General features: G+C 34.8%; 1 protein-coding gene across 1 annotated transcript in view; it reads right to left on the bottom strand.

The window, feature by feature from the left end:
- Positions 1–24,583, bottom strand: part of LOC150105640 (coiled-coil domain-containing protein CG32809-like) — a 774,652-nt gene that overhangs the window by 404,524 nt on the left and 345,545 nt on the right. The gene's annotated exons all lie outside the window — the stretch shown is intronic.

Genomic DNA, 24,583 nt, shown 5'->3' with positions numbered 1-24,583 from the left:
GATAACATTACCTTCATCTGCCCAATGTTGTATACGGTCCCTCACTACTTTTTCCAAGATCTTAACAACTACTGATGATACACAGACTGACCTATAATTAGACACTTCCAGTCTGTTACTTCCCTTATGCAATGGCACTATCTTACCTTCCTTCCATTCCCTGGGCACCTTTCCTGCAGCCAGACTTTCATTGAAAAGCCAGGTTAAAGGCACTGTTAGTTCCCTAGCACATTCTCTCAAAACTGCTGATTCAGCTTTATTCCCTGTTCTATAGATGAGAACTAAATTTAACCTTCTGACTATGGTCCTCTGAATTATGCTGTAACCACTTGAAAACTTTTATACCTTCATATTTGAGCATTTCTAGTTTAATATCATCTACTCCAGCTGCCTTTCCACATTTCGTTTTTGATGACATTTTCTACCTCAAGTATAGATATACTCCTGTTTGCACTTCTCTTGAAAATTTTCTATTACAGTTCTGCTACCACTTGTACTATCATCTCACAGTACTGTTATCTCACTACCCTCAGGTTATTTTTCTCAAATATCAGGAGAAAAATTATGAACAGCCAACTTTTTTCACCAACTAACTTCTGGAGACCCATCAATCCATTTACTGTCCAGCTTCAATAAGGGAATTATTCCAGCTTAAATAAGGGAAAAAAAGAAGGAATGAAAATGTGAGGTTTTAGTACCTGGAGAAAACATGCAAGGAAGACTTCTCTAAATAAACTTTTCGTCTTACTTTATCATTCTATCTCTGTTATTTAGAGAAGTCTTCCTTGCATGTTTTTTCCAGGTACTAAAACCTCACATTTTCATTCCTTCCTTTTTCCCTTATCCAATTACCCAGCATTACTGTGCTATAGGTTTTACGGTCTTGTGTCTGTGTGTGTGGGGGGGGGGGACAAAGGGAACTAAGTGATAGTAAACAACAGTCAGCTTAAAAGAAAAGAAAACAACAGTCAATTTAGCAGCCTTAGTAAAGGCCAGCACTGGCAACTTTTGTTCTTCTTTCCCCTCCTTAAGGATTCTCTCTATTGTAAGTCAAGGGAACAGTCTTGATAACAAAATCCTAAAAATATTATTATTATTATTAGCTGATACCTCCAAGGAATCATCACAAGAAGGCAATCCACTGCACACAACCCACGATCTACATTACTTAATCCTCCATCTATACACAATACTGTCTACTAATATTTTTTGTCTGTAAATTGAACGTGTACTCTGCATGATGTTCCTGTAAGAAAGATGAAAATATGAGTTTCTAGGAGGGAAAAACTCTCCTACCTCCATATGAGATTGGTCAACTCACCTTCAATTGAAAAAAAAAGCCAATATAAAGATTCCTCTTGTTACAATGAGAATCGAGTTCAGGTGTTTTCCAAATGAAAGGTACAATACCCCATCATTCTTCCATTGCACTAGAAAGGTGCTATATGTGGTGAAAAGTTATCCAATCCCACAGTCCTAGCTTACTCAACACCTCAGACACTTCTGGATCATTCAACTTCTAGTTATATACCATTTTCCACACCTTCAAGGTGTTGCAATGACAAAATGCTCATTAATCATTTTACTACTACTTCTATATAGCATTTTGCTTCCATCAAAATCTACCAGTGTCATCCTTCCATTCTTTTTTTCCTACTCTTGCCTGCCACACACACAATGCAAGAATTCCCTTGAATTTCCTCTCATATTATGCTTTTTTCTTTCCTTACCATGTTTATTACTTTACTTCTCTAGCATTTGTTCATTACCAACTATTTTATATCTCCTGAATAACAACTTCTTTTTTTCATTGCTTTCACTGTTCACCCATTTCACTCCCACTTCATTAATTTGCCCGATTCTTGGTATAGAGTTGTACCAGATTGTGTTAGATTTGGCCTAACCCTCTTTGCCCCAATTCCCATAATACTGATATAAATTGATTACATCATTTTCCATAATTACCCACCTCATAGTTCCATACATATGTGTGTGTGTGTGTGTGTGTGTATATATATATATATATATATATATATATATATATTCCTCTTAATGATAACCCTCCTTGGCTTGTTCACTCTCAAGTCAACACCTAATAATTCTTACCAGCCAGTAGTGGTATTGATATCTTCATTCAACCTTCCTCATTCACAACCACACCCCTGAGGCTACTGCAAAATCAAACATTCTAAAACTTTTACTGCTTTTATCATATTTTGCCAAACACTCCCAAGAAAATCTAACTAAAAATGCACCCTTCTTTTTGTCTTCATATGCCATGTCCCCTTTCCAAATCAATATTTTCATAATAAATCCAGCCTGGTTGGCCAAGTGGTTAGCGTATCTGCTCTCCAGTCAAAAGGCTGCAGGTTTGAATCCACACCATGGGCATGAATGCTTGTGATTGTCAGTGAAAATACTACTGGTGGTGGCCATTAGATGGCATTGGTGTGGAGACAGAGTTGCAGAGTGGGTGCCCTCCCTTGATGAGTCTTGGACTCCTTGGAGGTGTCAAGTAATAATAGTAAAAATAATAGTTGTAAACAATTTATAATTCACACCAAAACACAGAGAGATGTAGCAAGCAATGATGTTGTAAATGAACTGAGTTCACAATTCTGACATCAGTTGATTCACAGCAATGTCATGTTACTAATCCATTGTATGAGTGCATTATCATAAAGCAAAGCATCGTAAGACAGGATATTACTGCACAAGGAAAGTTGTGAGGTAATATCACATCATGCTAATCTTATCAGATGTGATATATTATATTTATCACCCTTTATGGGAAATACTGCTCTCCAGCTACACTTGTCATAATTAATTTTATTTATATTTAACATTTTTTTAATATGCACATTATATTATTTGAACTTTTAGCATTAATTAACCATTGTCCTCTATTAAACCACTGATGTCACATAAATTGTGTGTGTGCGTGTGCATGCACGTGCATGCATACTTTTTTTTCCACTTTATGATAAGCTGAATGTGAAGTAAAAGTTTATGATAATATATTTTTCATGTTTCATATTGTACATAACTATTTTCTTTGCACATAAATTTTGAGTATTATAATTAGCTGGAAGTAGTCCTTAAAGTGCTATGTTCTTTAATTTCAAACAATTATATTTTGACCTAACAAAGTTTCTATAAACTCTTTCTACACTAAATAATTCTTATTTAATATTTTTACAAAAATTAAAAATGAAATAAATATATAAATGACTAATATGAACTTTTTTTTGAGAAAACAATTGTTAAGCAATACAGTATAGCAAAAGACACCAAAAATACATTTGTTAAATATTTATACTAAAACGCCTGCATATTTTGCCTTTTTCAAGAAACATCATCGTATAACTGCTGTTCTTTCTGAAGAGTTATCAGTATTTTCATGTGCTTTCCAGTTGTAAAATTCATGGTGACACAATGCATAAGTGCTTAGTTTAAATAAATTTAACTACAGTTCCTGGACAAGAACCTTGATATATATGGTTGGTCTTTGTGGTGTAATTACTTCAAAAAAGCAATACAGAAATTAGAATTTGATAGTGTTTGCATACTAGAGAAAAGCATGTAACCATCAAAATGTAAATCACTAATACAAAATGATACACTATGTATACACATATATATATATATACACATACATATACACACACGCACACACACAGAGATATATAGACATACCAACACACTGTACAATAAGGTAATATTAACATATAGCCAAACAACAGCATGAAAATGAAGCTAATGCAATTCCAAAACATCAATTAACATATTTTATTGTTTTAAATACTGCCCTACAATTTTATATAGTCACTTTACTGGACAAATATAAAATATTATGCATGGTAAATTTTCATATGCTGCATTGTGCACATCTGTACAAATCTTATCTCTTTAAATGTGGGAGATCGGGGGAGAACCAGAGGTCATCCCTGAAAACTGTATAAAAAGGGTGTGAGTAGGGGAGTGAGGGGCAGCTTTTTTTCATGCAGAGTTGTGAATGATTGGAATGCCTTGCCTGAGAGTGTGGTGTCTGCAAGGAGTTTGAGTGTGTTTAAGGCTCGGTATGATGAGCTATGTGTGTGATAAAAGGACCTCCCAGATGAGTCTTTGACTCCATGAGGTCTTGGGGTAATAATAATAATAAAATTCAGCTTTTATTTTACGTATGTTCAAAAATCATAATGGAACAAAAAATAGGAGTGTGGGAAGGCTTAAAATAATCTCAATAGTGACTTAAAATCCTGCAGTTCAAAATTTGGAGCAATTGATTTATATCACTGAAAAACATATGATCAGGCCTCTCTAACAATTATATGATATCTGAGAGACCATGTCAAAACTATAGATTAGTAATACTTTAAGATTTATGTTACCAACAATATATTCCAAGTTTTATATAAATTGCAGGGCAATATATTTATATACAAGTTGAGTCAAAAATTTCGAGCCAATTACCAAACTAAATTAAAATTAAATGGATTAACTGTTCCTGAAACTGAAGGATTTGTTACAGGTAGTATAACTGTGATAATACTGCAATGTTTTTAGAACATAAAGCCTCTAAATTTCATAAGTTAAATTTCTTATTAATGAACTTAAAGTAAGAAATAATTAATGGCTAACAGTTAAAAGTGCCTCCATGATGCAATTGGAAGAAAAATTGGACACTGCATCTTTTGATTAAAAATGACCCATATGTTCCTGAATTCTTGTTGCAATGAGAGGAATCTTAAATGGGCTGTTTCAATTCAAGGTGAGTTAGCTGATCTCATATGGAGGTAGCAGGGTCCCCCCCCCCTGTTTCCATTCCACATACAGGAAAATTATCCAAGAGAACACATGCAATTTACAGACAAAAATGCTATTGGTGGCAGTAGTTGTGGGAAGTGGATGGTGTGTATTGATGATAATACTCTCATTGTGTGGAGCAGGAGAAATAAGTAGAGAAGACTGTGAGCTCTGTGTAGTGGAATACCGTGCACTCCCATGAAGAGTCCTCAGAGGGGTCACATAATAAGAGTAATAGTAAATAATATGAAATAACACACACATATCAGAAAACAAGAAGTGTACCAAACAGTAAGATAACTTAGTAATGATAATCAAAGTGTAAAAATGAGTAGGGAGGATAATATCATGACGACCCGTAACATAGAGAAATTTGTGTTCTGAATACAAATGTCATTTCAAAAGTTATTTGCATCATGCTTGCATGGGCAATAGTATGATGTAATAGCTTCCATCTTCATGTTAGCTGTAAACCAGACTGTAAAATTGTCACATGGAAATTCACAATTTATGGTGTTCCTGTTCTACAAATTAAGACTCAAGATGACAGAAGAAACTGCCTCAGGTCAAATATCTTGCATAATGAGAGGCTACATGTTTCACGTGAAGTACCCATCTTATAGAAAAGCATGGATGGCAAGTGCTTTGATATCTCTCCTCCACTCAGTCCTTACATGAGCTCTTCAGACTTCCACCTGTTCCCTAAATTATTAGTGTTTTTTCTCAGGCATCTCTGAGATGTCTGAAGGAGGCTCACATACACAATTATTCCCACTGACAAAGCACTCACAACCCTTCTATCAACCCATTCTATATCTTCACAATCCTACAAGCAAAAAAAAACTAATCCTAAAATCTTTGTTAACCAACTACATTCTTAAACAATTTCCAGGGATGACCCCTTGTTCTTTTCCTTCCTGCCATGTTTTGAAAAGGGGTAAAAGTCTTGTATATTTTCCTTCCCTTCTCATCCAGCCCTTAGGATGGGTAGAGTCCCCTAATGAGGGGTTTACGATAAATTAATGCAGCTGGCTCGTCACTCCTCTGCTGCATCCCCCTAAGGGCAAGTATTCATGACTGTAGATCTGTGTGTGTGTTCACGGGGTCAGTTTGCCTGTTCTGGGGGACAAAAAAACCCTATACCTTCATATGAAACTGGAGAACTCATCTTTAGTCAAAAGAGACCAGATAAATGTTCCTCACATCACAGATGGGAATCGAGCCCAGGTCTTTCCAATCAAAGGGTTTACGTCTATACTGAATGAGCTACAGAGGTCCTCTTCTATATCTAGCATATAAAATCTCTTTAATAACTTATATGTTTTTCTATCACGTTCCTTGCCTATCAACTAGTATTTATATTACAAAGACCTTCAATCTATCCTGACCCAGTTGGCCAAATGGCTAGTATATCCACTCTCCAGCCAAGAGGGCTGCAGATTCGAATCCTGCCAAGGGCATGGATGTTTGTGATTGTCCTACTAACCAATTACCAGATGTACTGCTGTGACCTGTGTCCTGGTGCCATATGACCATTGATGTCTTTGCACCATAAAAAAAAAATCAAATCAAAGCATAGCTAACATCATTAATCTTTGTCCCAGTAAAACACAATTTCTTCTTGCTTTTCTCAAGCACTTCCCTTATCATAGAGTTTTCATACAAAACAATATCCTTATCCTTTCTCTCATTCTTTTGGTTCTGCTTTCTCTTGTCTTGTATCTCTCCCTATATACGTTGAAAGAATAGCTGTTTGGGAAACACTTCACTACCATTGATAAGGTTTTTGCTAAATTATATTGAAGGCCTGCAAATGTATTTTGTTAAATGTGTTGTTGTTTAACAATATCAGTACAGTTTGAGAACTTTTGACATGGCTCTGATATTAACATAATTACTTCCTCTTACTTCCCCCCCCCCTCTATTCCACATCAGTCTTAAACTGTATCCAAAACCAAAAGCATTTTAAAACATTTTTTTTAATTACAATATCAGGATCCATTAATTTTTATCAGTTTGGAAATTAAGCAAATTTTTGACTCATTTGGTATAAATACACATACACAAACATAAATGTTATATGAAATCTTATAGTTCATTATATTATAATGCATACTGAAACACAAGTAAATGCATGCAGAGCTATAATAAATGCAATCATGCCCAATGCTGATAAAAGTGGTACATGCAAAATATGATGAAACTGTGCATATTTTAGATATTTTTATATTTTCAAAAAGGTACATAGAGTATAATTATTTCTTCACTCAAACATTTCCATGCTTGATACCTGAATATGGGAAAAAAAAAAAAGTTTATTACAAAATACAGGAAATTAAATTTAGCTGCCAGATTATTAGTCTCAAGACAGTGCAAAAATCAATACTATGGTTGGTTGCTGCAAAAATGTGAAGAAGAAATTGATATATTAAGACAGAAAATCTTCTGGTCTCAGCCGTTTTTTTTTTTTTTATTATTATTATTTATTTTAAATACAGAAAACCAGTCATAATGTACACTAAGCCCAGTAAGAAAAAAAAAATTAAACCATCATCAAAAAAAAAATAATAAATAAATAAAATAAAAATATATACACATACTATACCATGTTGCATTTTTAATATTAGTAATTTTATTTTGCCAATATATATATATTAACCAAACACTTAACTCGTGAATAATAGCAAATTCTAGCACTAATTAAAAAAAAAAAAATCTTTCAATCTGCAAGTTTTTTTAGCAGGATCTGAGTAGAAAATTTGTTATTTTTTTATATTAATCCCACCCATGTAAATTCCATGGCATGTTTAGTAGTGAATGATTTAAAATATCAAACAGTAATAAATGTGATCAAGATTTGAATCATATCTTGGTATTGATGATAGTGCAGATGCAAATTTTTTTTGCAACTAGTGGGATTTAAAAGATCCCACGCTAGTAAATGCAATGTGGATTTGAATTTCACTGTGCTGTACACACATCTTCAGTGAGAGATAATTTTCAATGCTCAGTGAGAGCTTATCTTGCTGAAGTGGCGTGAAAAAGTGCAGTGTTTTTTGAAAAAAAAATCAACAGTACAGCAGATGACCTGATGGTTAGATAACCATCAGGTCATCTGCAGTACTGTTGCAGTACATGTATATATACACAAGTGAGGAATATCATATTTCAAAAAGTTACATTTCAGGATTACTACACTTTTTTTTTCTTTCACATATATTTATCATTGGCCTTATATTTATATACATCTTTCAGTACATGAATGTAAGCAACAAAAACAAAGAAGGATGAATGAGAGGGAATGTGAGAAGAGGGTGTCGAGAGTTAGAAAGTTAGAAAGATTTAATGATAGAGAGAATGATGTGTCGCGAGGTTCGGAAAGTGAATTAGATTGGATGAGGCAAGAAATGAAATGGATGCGGAATGAAATTAAGAGAATTCAGGTCAAAACTATTAAAATAAATCATGATGGCATGAAAGAGTTAACGAAAGATGAGCGAGTGGCGTTGTATGGCGACTCCATTATTAAAGGTGTGCTAGAGGATAAAATACACAAGGTATGTTTTCCAGGCGGTAAAATAAGTAGAGTGATTGAGGCATTGGATATGAGGCGGGAGCGAGCAAAAGAGTTAATTGTATTAATTGGTACAAATGATTTGAGAGAGAACAAAGAGCATGTCAAAATGAATGTCAAGAGACTGCTTGGAAAGATAAAAGAGAATAGTGTGACAGGAAGGGTGGTCAGTGTGTTGCCTAGGTATGATTGTGGTGAAATGAGGCGGAGAGCAAGGATTATGAATGGTATTCTGGCTGAAATGTGTGAGGAGATGGGAGTACAGTTTGTTAATGTGTGGAATGAGTTTGAGGGACGAAGAGAGCTGTATGGGAGCGATGGACTGCATTTGAGTGGTTATGGTGTGAGTCGCTTGGAGAGACTGCTGCTGGAAGGTAGAGAAGTGAATAGAGAAAATGAATCAAATCGAGAGGGGAGTGATGTGGAAGAGCAGGAGAGTAAGACAGGAGAGATTGAAGTAGTGGAAATCAATGGAGAGGTGAGTGGTATGAGTATAGAAAATGAGAGAATGGGTGTGCAAGAGGAGCAGGGAAACGGGGAGGCCCAGGGTGGACAGGGATACACAGCGTGAGAAAGGTGGATGCTCCAAGAGGAGGTGAGAGCATGTGTAGGCAGGAAAGTAATGGGATGACCAGGGATCAAGAGGAAACAGATATTGTTGCAAAGGGTTCTAAAATGAAGAAGCAGAAAGAGAAATGGCCCCAGTCCAGCATGGAGAGAGCACATCGAGTGAATGGTATCAGTGGAACTAGATGTAGATCCAGAAATGAGTTGTTGTGTTTGTATACCAATGCTAGAAGCATAAGAAACAAGGCGGATGAAATGGTTGCACTAATTGTGTCTGTGTACCCAGAGATTGTTGGAATAAGTGAGACATGGTTAGATGAGGACGACATCCTGACAGGAATAGAGATGGAAAGGTATGATGTGTTTCGTGAGGACAGAAGGGATAAAAAGGGAGGGGGAGTGCTATTGATGATAGAGAAAGAATTATGTCCATACAAGGTAGAGATGCAAGAGGGAAATAGGGCCAGTGGTTTTGAGGCAGTATGGTGTGAGATAGAGGTGAATAGAATCAAATACTTGGTGGGATGTTGTTATAGACCTGGTAATGTGGATGGTGGTGATAGTGAAATGTATAGTCAAATAAGCCAAGCAAATAAGAAAAGGGTGATCATTATGGGTGATTTTAATTATGGCAATATAGACTGGAATGAAGAGATAGCGACTGGAAGTAAAGAAAATGAGTTTCTTGAGTTTTTGAGGGATAACTACCTCAGACAGTATGTAACAGAGGGCACACGAGGATTAAGGGTCTTGGATTTGGTCATCTCATCGGAGGATGTAATTATAAATGAGGTGTCAAATCATCCACCAATTGGTGAAAGTGACCATGAGGTGATTACCTGGGTGGTTGCCAGCAGTGCAAGGACCCCTGTGAAAAAAGGGTATATGTGGAACTACAAGGGGGGTGATTATGAAGAGCTCAGGAGACAGCTTGCAGATGTAGCATGGAATGAGGAGTTAGCTGGAAAAGAGATTAATGCAGCTTGGGGGATTTTCAAAAACTATTTAGTAGATGCAATGTCTAAATGTATACCACGGGTGAGAAGGTTAAATAAGGTAGGTGTGAGATGGATGAATAAAGAGATTAAGCATGCAATACAGAAAAAAAAGGAATTGAGGAGACAGCATAAGAGAAGTGGAAGTAACCAATTTCATAAGGTCTACAAAGACCAGGCAAGGAGGGTGACTTGGTTGGTGAGAGTAGCTAAAGAGAGGTATGAACAGCAGTTAGCTAATGAAGCCAAAAAGAATCCTAGGGAGTTCTTTCGATATGTAGCCAGCAAAAGAAAGAATGATTATGGAAGGATGACATTGATTTGAGGAAATGGTATAAAGACAGCTGTTGCAGAATGTGTTGTGGAGATACTTAATGAGGAATTCATAAAGATCTTTCAATCTTGTGAATGTGACTTCATGGAGAGATTAAGAGCAGTTGATGATGGGGAGGAGAGACTGACTGTAAGTGAGCAAGAGGTGTTTGGGGAGTTGAGTAAACTAGATGTAAATAAGGCTGTGGGACTTGATAATATATCACCACGTATTCTGAAGGAGTGTGCTAGAGAGTTGACACCTGCCTTGACATATTTTTTTAATACGAGTCTTGCACTTGGTCAAGTTCCTAAAGAGTGGAAGGAGGGCAAGATTGTGCCACTTCATAAAGGAGGTGATCGAACTCAAGCATCAAACTATAGGCCTATCTGTGTGTCAGGTGTTGTGGTTAAGTTGTTGGAGAAGCTTGTGAGAACTAGGATCCAGAGTTGGGTTGACAACAATGGTATAATCTTTGATGGACAGCATGGATTTGCTAAAGGGAGGTCATGTTTTAGTAATCTACTTACTTATTACAATAAAGTGACTGCTTCCTTCGACAGAGGAGAAGGATACACAGTAATATACTTGGATTTCGCAAAAGCTTTTGATAGAGTACCTCATGATAAGTTGACAGTCAAACTAGAGCAGATGGGGTTGGATATTAGATTAGTGCATTGGATTGGAGAATGGCTATCTGATAGGTATCAACAAGTTGTGTATGGGGGTGCAATATCCAGGAAAAGGAAAGTCACTAGTGGAGTGCCTCAGGGGTCTGTTTTAGGGCCATTACTATTTAACTTATATATTAATGACATTGGTGAAGATTTGGATGGAGATATTCAGTTGTTTGCAGATGATGCAAAGTTGGGACGAACCATAAAGAGTAGTGAAGATGTTGTGGCCTTGCAAGAAGACTTGAATAAATTGAGTGATTGGGCAAGCAAATGGGGATGCGAGTTCAATGTTGCAAAATGTAAGGTTTTAAAATTTGGAAAACAAAGATGGGATGCAGAATTTATGCTTTTTGAGAATATATTGTTGGAAGTAGAGGAAATAAGAGATCTGGGGGTGATAGTGGATAAGGATCTAAAATTTAGGGGACACATCGCCAAAATTGTGAAGACAACACAAAGACTTCTGGGAATGATGCGGAGGACACTGACATGTAGAAGTAGGGAGATACTTGTTCCAATGTATAAGGCTTTGATTAGGCCACACTTGGACTATTGTGCCCAGATTTGGTCACCGGGTTTTCAGAAGGATGAAGAGCTGTTGGAAAGGGTCCAAAGGCGAATGACTAAGGTAGTTTCTGACCTCTGGAATGTTGAGTATGAGGAAAGATTGAAAAGATGTAATTTGCAGAGTCTCGTGGAGAGAAGGAAGAGGGGAGATATGATAGAGACCTACAAGTTGGTAAGGGGTTGTTATAGGATCAATGGTGGAGAAGTTCTACAGAGAATAGTGGGAGATCAGGAGAGAACCAGAGGTCATCCCTGGAAACTGTATAAGGAGGGTGTGAGTAAGGGAGTGAGAGGCAGGTTTTTTTCGTGCAGAGTTGCGAGTGATTGGAATGCACTGCCTGAGAGCGTGGTGTCTGCAAGTAGTTTGAATGTGTTTAAGACACGGTATGATGAGATGTGTGTGTAAGATAAAAGGACCTCCTAGATGAGTCTTTGACTCCATGAGGTCTTGTTTTAATAATAATAATAATAATAATAAGCTTTCGTACCAAAGGAGATCACAGGACAGCCCTTTGATTAGAGAGAGAATGGATGCAACTGTGCATCCATTCTCTCCATGTGGATGTTTCCACCTAATTTTCCAACCTTGACCCTTAAGCAACCCTTATAACTTGACATAACTTTTTTTATAACTGTTTAATTTCCTAATTGGCATTGTACTATAACAATCCATTTGGTTTAACGATGTATATACATGATATATAGTAGAGCCGAGAAAAATAACGTACATTAAAATGAATAATGACATGTATAGTAAGAAACCAGGAAAAGGTGCACCAAAATAAACAGTTATATGTATTTATTATTAGCATCATCATCATCAAACATCAGTGAAAAGACTCACTGTGATATGTCCTGTACACAGCTTACCAAATCATGCCAGTAAAAAATAAATAAAAATCAATAAAAATAGAAAGAAAATCCTTAACTCCCTCACGATACAGATGTACTATAGGTTTATACAAGCTTTTCATGGGTGGGGCCACATAAAAAATAAAAGAATAAAAATAAAAAATGCATTTAACATCTCAACAGCACTCAAGTAATTGAATTCCAGTCAGCTATACCACTCCCTTTTCCTATATAGTTTCTAGGGATGAATTCTTGTTCTTATCCCTGTCTCTCCTATTCTATGAAACACCTCTTTCACATTAATCATGTAATAATCTTTTGCCATCTTATAAGTCAATTACATTCTCCTCCCCTCCTCCTTCTATCAGTGAACTAGACTCTGTGAATTACATTCTCCTCCCCTCCTCCTTCTATCAGTGAACTAGACTCTGTGAATTGCATCTCCTCAATATTTCTTTACTCAACATAATAGAGACTACAAACAATCTTAGTTAACCAAATCTGATCTCTTTCCAATATTTCTACATCCCTTCATGTGTATATTCACTCAACTGCTCCACTCATCATAGTTCTTCCCAACTGTGCATTATCTGCAAACAACTGCATATCTCCATTCAAACATTTTCCCACATCATTAATACTGAAGATGAATCAATGACCTGAAAACAGATTTGTGGCTCACCAATAGTTACTTTCTTATTCCAGTATATTTGCTCATCCATACACAACTTGCCAGTTGAAGACTAGCTTGTGCAATACCTGTCAGATACCAATATCCAATCCAATGCATTAATCTATTACCTAACCTGATAAATTTAATTATCAACATGTCATGAAGCAATCTATAAAACACTTTTGCAAAATCTAAATATACCATGTGTATGCATCTCCCTGGTCTAATGCATTTGCCATGTTGTAATAAGTAAGTTGATTGCTAAAGAAATTTCCTTTAGCAAATTCATACTGACCAAAGTGAGAATCTGTTATCAACCCAATTCTGGAGTTGATAATAATCCATCTGGAATTACTTTGATAAAGCAGCATCCCCCCCATACACATCCCTTGTTATCCTCTCTAACATTTTAACCATGACTTATAACACAAGAGTGTAGCCTATAATTCAAAGCCTCAATCTTATCCTCTCCCTTCTGAAGAGGAACAATTTTGTCTTCTTTTCACCCTCCCCCAGGGAACTTAGCTCATTGTAAAGACTGATTGTAAAGGTGCATCATCACCAAGACAGCTGTTAACTCCCAGAAATATTCAGACAACATGCAGTGAAAAAGTCCTACTGCCTTAATAACATGGAGTTTATTCAATTCCCTATATACCGCTGTTAACTCACCATCAGTCCCTCTTCCCCTCCCACTGCATGACATCACATCACATTCATGAGAAGGATACATGTGATGTTTTTAGAAATCTTTAGAAAATATCTTTAGAAATTACTGATTTAATATCTCAACTTTATCACATGTTGATTGTCATTCTACCATTTTCTCAAGCCAGTATCATTCTTTTATAATTATTCCTTCTTCTCCTTGCCACAAAAAGAACTCCCTATTATTATTATATATATATATATATATATATATATATATATATATATATATATATATATATTTTTTTTTTTTTTTTTTTTTTTTTTTGGCTTCAGTAACTAATTGTTGTTCATACTACACTTTTACTATTCTCACCTCCTTACCTGCTCTTTATACTACTCATGGAAATGATTATCACCATTTGTCTTATGCTTGCTCTATAATGCTTTCTCCCTTTCTTCAGATTTCATGCCTTAAGCTCTTCATCATCTATCCATCCATTTCACTCTACTTTATTTAATCTGCTGATAGAATACACTCAGACACTGCTTCTGTTATACAGTTCTTGAGTAGTACATATGCAGCAGTGATCTCTTTTTCTATCCAATTCCACATTTCATGATTTCACAATTGGTGGACTTGTAGTTCCACACATATTCATTTCCTCGGGGCAATCTTCATGTCTTCACCACCCAGCTAAACATGTCAAGGTCATGATCACCTTTTTCTAATTTGCTAGGCTAACTTGCCTATACATTTCCTTGTCACTGTCCCCCACACTGCCATGGAAATTTGGCACCCCATTTACAACAGCATCTGCTGATGACATGATCAAATCCAAGATCCTTGCTAACTGTGTGCTTTCTGTTATACACTGTCTGAAGTAAATATCCCTCAGCTGTAGATGTAGAAGTAAATGTACCCAGAAGTGACACTATTCTAATCCATTAAAACACACACTATTCTAATCAATATAGCCACAATTTAAATCATTCATAATGATCCCCCTTTTCTTATTGCCTATACATTTCCTTTTCACTGCCTACCACATTGCCAGGTCTATGGGAAAAAAAAAAAAAAAAAAAAAAACTGCTAAAGCATTTTATTCCCTACAGGGAATAAGTGAGGCTTTTTTAGACTTATCTAACTTTTGGAGACTGAAGGAACAGTTAAGTTTCTTCCAGTAGCCAATCAGAGATAGCTAGTCAAACACTATCACCAATTATAAATAGCATGCAAGGAAAATAAGCAGATAAGAGAAAAGAAGTCTCTAAAATATCTAATGCCCATAGATACCAGTGGTGCACATAATGCCATTGACCATTAAAGTTAATATATAGAACATGTGCATTTTCCATTGTCAGTCTTTTTTTTAAATATGTAGCATTGTGATTGTTACCTGTTTGTAGCTAAATTCTTTGTTTTATTCACTATTTATGTCCTGAGATGTGAAACGCAGTTATATCAACTAATTGAGTGTCAAAATAAACATTTTTTACTATTGACTTGATCTATGTGGTTAAATACCAGCATTATATTTTATTTGACATTATTAACTGAGGAAATCTTTATATGCTATATAAATTATTTTAAATGACTGATACCGAGAGATAAAGAGATGACATGGCTTATTTAAAAAGATACTACTAGTTTGCTAGTTTCGTTAAATGGATCAACTTCTTCAGGTATTTACAACTGTGATAACTGAAGAAGATGATTGATCCATTCAACGAAACTAGTAGTATCTTTTTGAATAAACCATGCCATCTCTTTATCTCTCAGTATCAGCCATTTAAAATAATTTATAATATTTTTCAGTTATCACAGTTGTAAATACCTGAAGAAGTTGATCCATTCAACGAAACTAGCAAACTAGTAGTATCTTTTTAAATAAGCCATGTCATCGCTTTACCTCCGGTATCGGTCATTTAAAATAATTTATATAGCATGTAAAGATTTCCTCAGTTAATAATGTCAAATAAAATATAATGAATAATCACTATATATATATATATATATATATATATATATATATGGGAATAAATTTTTAACTTGGGTATATTGTATATTAGGATAACCAAGCAATTTTATATGCTTGGTTATTTTAGCACCTAATCCCAAGTATGCAAACAATTAAGTTTGCGCCTGAAACAAAGTTCAAGTCTAAAGATGGTACAACACCAGGGCAACTCATTGTAAAGGTGGGTAAAGCTTTGATCACTATTCTTAGTATTTTCCCATAATGTAAAGCACATCTCACTAGAAGATGTATACTGCAATGCATTATGGGTGGGGTCACTACCCAGACCGGTTTCAACCTTTTTTGAGGTCTCCTCAGTGAGTAGCTAGACCCTAAATACCAAGGTTTTAGTAATACAAAGCCTTATCAACTTTACCTATATAAGTTGCAACAAGGTGTATTAAGTTTTAATAAAAATCTCTGGAGGAGATATTGATGGGAATAAATTTTTAACTTGGGTATATTGTATATTAGGATAACCAAGCAATTTTATATGCTTAATACACCTTGTTGCAACTTATATAGGTAAAGTTGATAAGGCTTTGTATTACTAAAACCTTGGTATTTAGGGTCTAGCTACTCACTGAGGAGACCTCAAAAAAGGTTGAAACCGGTCTGGGTAGTGACCCCACCCATAATGCATTGCAGTATACATCTTCTAGTGAGATGTGCTTTACATTATGGGAAAATACTAAGAATAGTGATCAAAGCTTTACCCACCTTTACAATGAGTTGCCCTGGTGTTGTACCATCTTTAGACTTGAACTTTGTTTCAGGCGCAAACTTAATTGTTTGCATACTTGGGATTAGGTGCTAAAATAACCAAGCATATAAAATTGCTTGGTTATCCTAATATACAATATACCCAAGTTAAAAATTTATTCCCATCAATATCTCCTCCAGAGATTTTTATTAAAACTTAATACACCTTGTTGCAACTTATATAGGTAAAGTTGATAAGGCTTTGTATTACTAAAACCTTGGTATTTAGGGTCTAGCTACTCACTGAGGAGACCTCAAAAAAGGTTGAAACCGGTCTGGGTAGTGACCCCACCCATAATGCATTGCAGTATACATCTTCTAGTGAGATGTGCTTTACATTATGGGAAAATACTAAGAATAGTGATCAAAGCTTTACCCACCTTTACAATGAGTTGCCCTGGTGTTGTACCATCTTTAGACTTGAACTTTGTTTCAGGCGCAAACTTAATTGTTTGCATACTTGGGATTAGGTGCTAAAATAACCAAGCATATAAAATTGCTTGGTTATCCTAATATCCTAATATATATATATATATATCAGCATTCATATTTACTTGGATTATTATTATTATTACATCACACCTCCAGGGAGTCCAAAGACTCATCGAGGGAGGGCATCTACTCTACAACTCTTCGTCTCACTACTCCACCAACCTTCATCATCTAACACCAATGCCATCTACTGCTGACTACAACCACCACTACTAGTACTTTCACAGAGAATCACAACATCCATGCCCACGGCGGGATTCGAGCCTGCAGCCTTTTGGCTGGAGAGCGGATATGCTAACCACTCGGCCAACCAGGCCGGCATGTTATAATAATGTTATGAAAAATAAATTAGTTTGAATGACTATAATACTGAGAATAAAAAAGAATAAAGTTTAATGCTGAGATACTACTAGTTTCGTAGAAAAAATCAACTTCTTCAGGTATCAAAGACAAAGAATTATATAAAAAAATAACAGAGACATTATAAAATTACATCAACAGATCTAATATAAAAGACTGTAGTACAGTTTAAACAGGTTCTAGTAGTAAGACTTATACGTTGGTTAGACATAACTGGTAATTAATTTACGGAATTGACAACGCATATAAAGTAAATTAATTAAAGATAACTTTAATGAATCACTTCTATATTTCGGCAATATCACATTGCCATCTTCGGGAACATAAAGATATGGTATGTGCACTAAGGAACTAACAAAGCAAATGAGGAAGAAAATAAGAACTAATTTTGTTCCTAAAGTCCTAATGGTGCCCTCTTGCGGGCTAATTTGGTAGTCTTGGCAGTTGGGCTGAAGTTCTCAAAATGAAAGTCTCCCAAATTTGGGGCAGTTTCATGCACCCAAATTTGTTGAGGTTCTTAACGTTTTTTAGAGCTGCTGAAGATTCTTTGAATAGTCTTTCGTATTTAAACTTGCTGCGATGGATTATTTTTGTCTTCTTCCAACGAATTTTATGGTGGGTATCTAAGGCATGGTCTGCCAGCCCAGAGCGGCTGTAATGGTGAAACCGGATGTAGTCTTGGTGTTCTGAAATCCGGATATTTGTTGTTCTGCCTGTTTGGCCAAAGTAGGACAATTTGCAGCTGCAAGGGACCTGGTATACACCAGGTAGGTCTAGGGGAAGTGGTTGGTCTTTGGTAGAGCGGATAAGGGATGCCAACTTTTTATATGGTCTGTAACAGGAAGTAAGGTCATAAAAACACTATATAACAGGGCAAAATTAATCTGCTCAGATGACAAGGCCCTGACTATGGAACTAAACCACATCCTCAACACTTTCTTAGCCAATGGCTACAACCCCCAAAAAATCCAAAAAATACTAAAACCTGTAAACCACAATCCCCCCCTCCACAATAAAGACTACACCAAGTCTTTCACTATCCCCTACATCCAGGGCACCTCGGAAAAAATAACTAATATCCTCAAAAAATATGACCTTACTTCCTGTTACAGACCATATAAAAAGTTGGCATCCCTTATCTGCTCTACCAAAGACCAACCACTTCCCCTAGACCTACCCGGTGTATACCAGGTCCCTTGCAGCTGCAAATTGTCCTACTTTGGCCAAACAGGCAGAACAACAAATATCAGGATTTCAGAACACCAACACTACATCCGGTTTCACCATTACAGCCGCTCTGGGCTGGCAGACCATGCCTTAGATACCCACCATAAAATTCGTTGGAAGAAGACAAAAATAATCCATCGCAGCAAGTTTAAATACGAAAGACTATTCAAAGAATCTTCAGCAGCTCTAAAAAACGTTAAGAACCTCAACAAATTTGGGTGCATGAAACTGCCCCAAATTTGGGAGACTTTCATTTTGAGAACTTCAGCCCAACTGCCAAGACTACCAAATTAGCCCGCAAGAGGGCACCATTAGGACTTTAGGAACAAAATTAGTTCTTATTTTCTTCCTCATTTGCTTTGTTAGTTCCTTAGTGCACATACCATATCTTTATGTTCCCGAAGATGGCAATGTGACATTGCCGAAATATAGAAGTGATTCATTAAAGTTATCTTTAATTAATTTACTTTATATGCGTTGTCAATTCCGCAAATTAATTACCAGTTTAAACAGGAATGCGTGCTGGAGTCCCAATTGAAGTTGGCTATGTGCGTGAGTTAACACGAGAGCCCCAACACTGGACAGTGGCAACGTGTGCATCAGAAAGATTGAAGCTAAGGCTGTTGTTTATATTTACAGCTTTATATTTATAGCTCTTGTGATAACTCACGCATGTAGTCAACTTCAATTGGAACTCCAGCATGCATTCCTGTTTAAACTGTACTACGTTCTTTTATATTAGATCTGCTGATGTAATTTTATATAATTCTTTGTCTTTGATACCTGAAGAAGTTAATTTTTTCAATGAAACTAGTAGCATTTCAGCATTAAACTTTATACTTTTTTATTCTCAGTATTATAGTCATTCAAACTAATTTATTTTTCATATATATATATAGCACGTGCATTTTTCATTGTTAAGTCTTTTTTAAATATTTAGCATTGTGATTGTTACCTGTTTGTAGCTAAATTTATATATATATATACACACACCAACCTGGCTGGCGAAGTGGTTAGTGTATAGTGGTTACTCTCCAGCCAAAAGGCTGTGGATTCAAATCCAGCCATGAGGCATGGATGTTTGCGATTGTCTGTGAAAATACCAGTGGTGATGGTGGTGTTGGGCAGTAGATGGTGTTTCTGTAGTTGGTGGATTGATGGTGGAGACAGGGAGCTGTAGAGTAGGTGCCCTCCCTTGATGAGTCTTTGGACTCCCTGGAGGTGTCACGTAATCAGTGGCAACCAGCGAACATTTTAAGTAGGGGTGCTGCATATACAAAAAAAAACTTTTTTTTTCCTAATCAGTAAAATTTATTAATAAATAAATTTACATATTAAAAATTGCTTTATTAAAAATATTTCATCCTCACCACGAACAAACACCAATAATAAAAGTTTCATATCAATAACAATGACAAGTGCAAATGAATATCGGCGTTAGATCGCAGTGCATTTGTTTCGTGAAACAATAATTGAAAAAATATAATTCTTTTCATATTTTCAACAGTGACACTCATCATAATTCAGCCTTGTATCTATAATAAATAAATAATTATATGTTATTTTAACAAAATAAAATAAAATTAACAAAAAAATAGTTCACCATGAATACGTGCCAATAATAAACATTTCATATCTCACAGAGATAACGAGTGCAGGCATAAGATACACTGTCCAAGCAAAAGTGTATCTAATGACGTAATGTGCATCGACAGCAAACGAATATCGCCGTTAGATCACAGTGCATTTGTTTCATGTAACAATAATTGAAAAAATATTATTCTTTTCATATTTTCAACAGTGATATTCGTTATAATTCAGCCTTGTATCTATAATAAATAAATAATTATATGTTATTTTAACAAAATAAAATAAGATTTACACAAAATAGTTCACGCACACGCACCAATAATAAAATTGGGAATGATGTAACGTGCAATGACAAGAGCAAACGAATATCGGCATTAGATCGCAGTGCATTTGTTTCGTAATCTAAAGCATTAATTGAACAATTCCAATTATTAACTATTCAATCAATGTCAAAACATGAGCTTTAACGTGTTGTACTGCATTTATATAATGTTGTAAGCATCGTTATTATTTATAAACACAAAACAAAATTTAATTTTTTCATTTTTTTTCCTTGGGGGGGGGGGGTGTCGCAGTGCTTGTGTACAGGTCACCACTGCACGTAATAATAACAACAATAAATGCATGTACGTGCACACACACTTTTTTTACTACAATTTTGAATTTCTTGAATACCTAAATTATTCAAATTTCAAGCATGGAAGTGATTGTAATAATTCAAATTTATAACTTATGTGCAATTATTTTGGCATTATTAATCTAATTGTAACAATGAAAATTCCACTGAAAGATACTGCATTTAAATAAACATAAGCTTTATTATAAAACTATCAAAAATCAACCTGATGCAGTCAATTTTCTAAATCAATATGCAATGAAATAAAATTAAAAAGAAAAAGAAATATGGAAATAAATAAATTAATGTTACAAGGAGCATTTTGAATGAACTCCAAAAACCATGCTGGTTTTATAGAGATTTTATTCTCTTACCAGGAGGCATCAAAAGATCCATCTGTATTCTTTCAGGTGCAAGGGGCGCTGCAGTGCAGTATATTATGTGCATCCCCCGAGGCAACGTCTGAGAATAGCCTGAAGTTATGAAGTCACATAGTGACTTTTGCTTAGCACTTGTCAGTGCAATTTTAAAGAGTGAGGAAGTGTGAGAATAAATATATTCACACACTTCTCTAAAAATTATTGTGGATGAAATAGTTTGTTTTATAGCTCTTTAAAAAATCATCTAAGAATTATTTAAAATAATTTTATATATCTTTAGAATTCTAGTTTGGTAATATAGCTAGAGTGAAAAACTCTTAATTCTGATAATCTAATAAAAATATATACATATATTATGAAGTTCCAGAATATAACAAAATATGATAATCATTCTCTTCTTTTACAATGCCTTTGTAATGCAACTGAAAACAGGACATTGTGTCCTGCTGAAAGAGACCTAAGTTAGATTCTTATTATAACAAGAGAAATCTTTATGTGGCTTTTTTCAATTAGCAGATCATATATGGAGATCTGCCAAATGAAAAAGTTAGTGGATCTTGTATGGATGTAGTAGGGTCTTCCTTTCCTGAAACCTGTTTTTTCCTGCATACAGGCAAATCAGCCCTAGTACACATGCAATTTACTGACAAAAAATACTATTAGTCATGGTAGATGATGCTGTGTGTAATTGATGGATTGATAATCCAGATGGATTGTGGCATAGTTTGCAGATCAAGATTTAAGTAGTGGAGATGGTGGATTGTTTTGAGTGGAGTGTACTCATGCAGTGAGTCCTTAAAGATGTCACATAATAATTATAATTATTATTATTGTTCAGGACCTACATGAAATCACTAGACTTCATGGAAGGCCTATGTTAGACAACACGAAGTCTATCATATTCCTCCTTAAACTCATTCACTGTTTGTTCTGTCATCACCCCATCAGGCAATGAATGCTATGGTCCAACCACCTTCCATTCACCACTTCCAGGGATGGCCACTTGAGCAAGCTCCGTTCTCTTGTTTTACCATAGAAAAGATATCTTCAGTGTCAATCCTATAACTTCTCAACAGTTTAAATGTCACAATCATATCACCTCTTTGTATTCTACCCTCAAACCAGGGGCGGGGCAGTAGTGTCCGGCACCTGTGTGCAAAACTTTAGTTGGCACCCCTATACGTAGTAGCACACCGGTAGTGTCCAGTGCCTATGTGCAAAACTTTAGTTGCCGTCCCTATCCCCTCCTCGCCAATAAAAAAATCACTTTAAATAAAACGTTTTTTTTTTTTTTTTTTTTTTTTTTTTTTTTTTAAGTATTTCCTCCTCTTTGGCACCCTTACTATCCTGGCGCCTGTGTGCATTGCACCCATTGCACATATGGTCGGCACATCCCTGCATCAAACTCTAATCCATATGCTCTCAGTCTATCTTTATAACTATAATTTTTGTTATCCACCTGTGCACTCTCTTGAATGTGACCAAATCTGAGCACAGTAATCCAGATGTGGTGTGGTCTGATCAGAACTTCATAGAGTGGAATCACCACTTACAGACTGTCACAACTGTATTTCTGATCATAAGGGTAATGACAAAAAAAAAAAAAAAAAAAAAAAAAAAAAAAAAAAAAAAAAAAAAAATCCACAAATTCCATATTTTAACAGAATGAAATATGTGTAAGAAGTGCATTGTGAATGTGCATTAATAACTACCAGGCTTACTTTATATTCCAAATGTTTATTTATAATCAGAGCTGGAAAATCACTAAGGATCAGTTATCAATAAGCATTTGCAATATTCTAGAATTTTTAATTTCAAAAATTACAATAAACGTATACAGTCGTTTCTCACTATAACAAACTCATAGGAATGATAGGAACAGTTTGATAAGAGCTTAAATATATTCATCATAGTGATTATTTTTTAGCATAGCTTTGTGCTTAATGGATCTTTGGTCGAGATTTTTATTAGCTTGTTTAGTGGGTGAGTTTAGAACAGCAGTGTCTGCTATACTGAGAGTCCACTGTATTGTCATTTGCCATGCAATATGAATGCTGAATGCGATTATAATAAGTTTTAATGCTAGCTATATTACCAAGTACAAAGCATTTAAAAATCATGATTCTACTAAAACTGAACTAATTTCATTAAAGATAATAAATTATTAGTAGTATATATTTAACATTTTCAATAACTTTAAAGAGAAAGATCATAGTCTGAATGCTTGTAAGAAAATACTCGTTTGAATCATTTTTTGTAATACCAGAGTCTGAATTTTCAGTTGAAAAAAAAAAAAAAAAAAAATTATTACACAGGAGGAATTCTTGAATGTTTTACAAAATTTCACTGGCAAAAAATTTGATGCAAAACAGATAAAATGTTACATATTATATAAAATATCAACAAAAACAAAAATCTAAAACAAACAAACAAAAATTTTATATAATATAGTGAAAAACAAAAGTGATTAAACATCGTATTTATGTAGCAAAAATAATCTTGAAAGAAAAAGAGGGAGAGTGATTCTAGGACAGAATCACATAGCAATTCCTATTCTGATATTTAAAAACAAAAAGATGTTTTGGTAACACTTATGAAGAAATATTAATATGAACACAGTATATGCAGCATATAGACAGGGAATATGAATTCTAAATATATGCAAACAGTCCAAAGATTTAGAAATGTCATACTGTAGGAGCAAAAAATATATCCCAATTTTAAAATGCAAAAAAAAAAAAAAGGGAAAAAAAAAGTTGTTTTTTTTTCTTTTATCTAAATGATAAGCACCATCGTTACAATACTTTTGTTAGTGGACAAGGGCAATCGTATCATATAATAGATAAAATGTGGTTACTTAAAGAATTCATTAGAGAATTTTAAAACTTGCATAAGTGTTTAAATTTTTAAGTTGGATGCAAATATTTCTTAATACAGAAAAATAGGTTAATTAAAATTATTATCAATAAGCATTCTTTACAAAAAATGTATTTAATGTGATAAAAAATTCTAAAATATTTTAAAAAATAATAATCAATTATTAGTGCTGAATTTGAAATGCAATTTCAAAATTTCATAATATTGTGTATATATATATATTCAATTGATACCATTATTTTAGTATATACAGTAATACATCATACATCAGTAATAATTAATGTATCATTAAGGTGTCAGGGTTGTCATTTCCATGCAAAACCTTTAAATTTTTGGCAGTCAACTCTCACATTATGGGAATTACTATTAGAATAGAACTGTTGATATGGCTTTGGCTGGGACTTCATTAGTCTGTCAGGATATGCAAATTTTCATTCTAACAATGGTTATAATTAACTACATGAAAGTTGACTGTAGTAAATTCTGTATATAATATAATTTTTCTTCATACAATGCTATCTATTTGTCTTCAGACAGAAATTATATCCTTGTGATAACCTTAAACAGTTTACATATTAATTTACTT

Source organism: Typopeltis vanoorti, chromosome 6 (genome assembly GCF_054136105.1).
Source record: "Typopeltis vanoorti isolate ZY-2024b chromosome 6, IOZ_Tvanoo_1.0, whole genome shotgun sequence".
Classification (NCBI taxonomy): domain Eukaryota; kingdom Metazoa; phylum Arthropoda; class Arachnida; order Uropygi; family Thelyphonidae; genus Typopeltis; species Typopeltis vanoorti.
The sequence above is the reverse complement of the archived record's forward strand: the minus strand, read 5'-3'. Positions and strand labels throughout refer to the sequence as shown.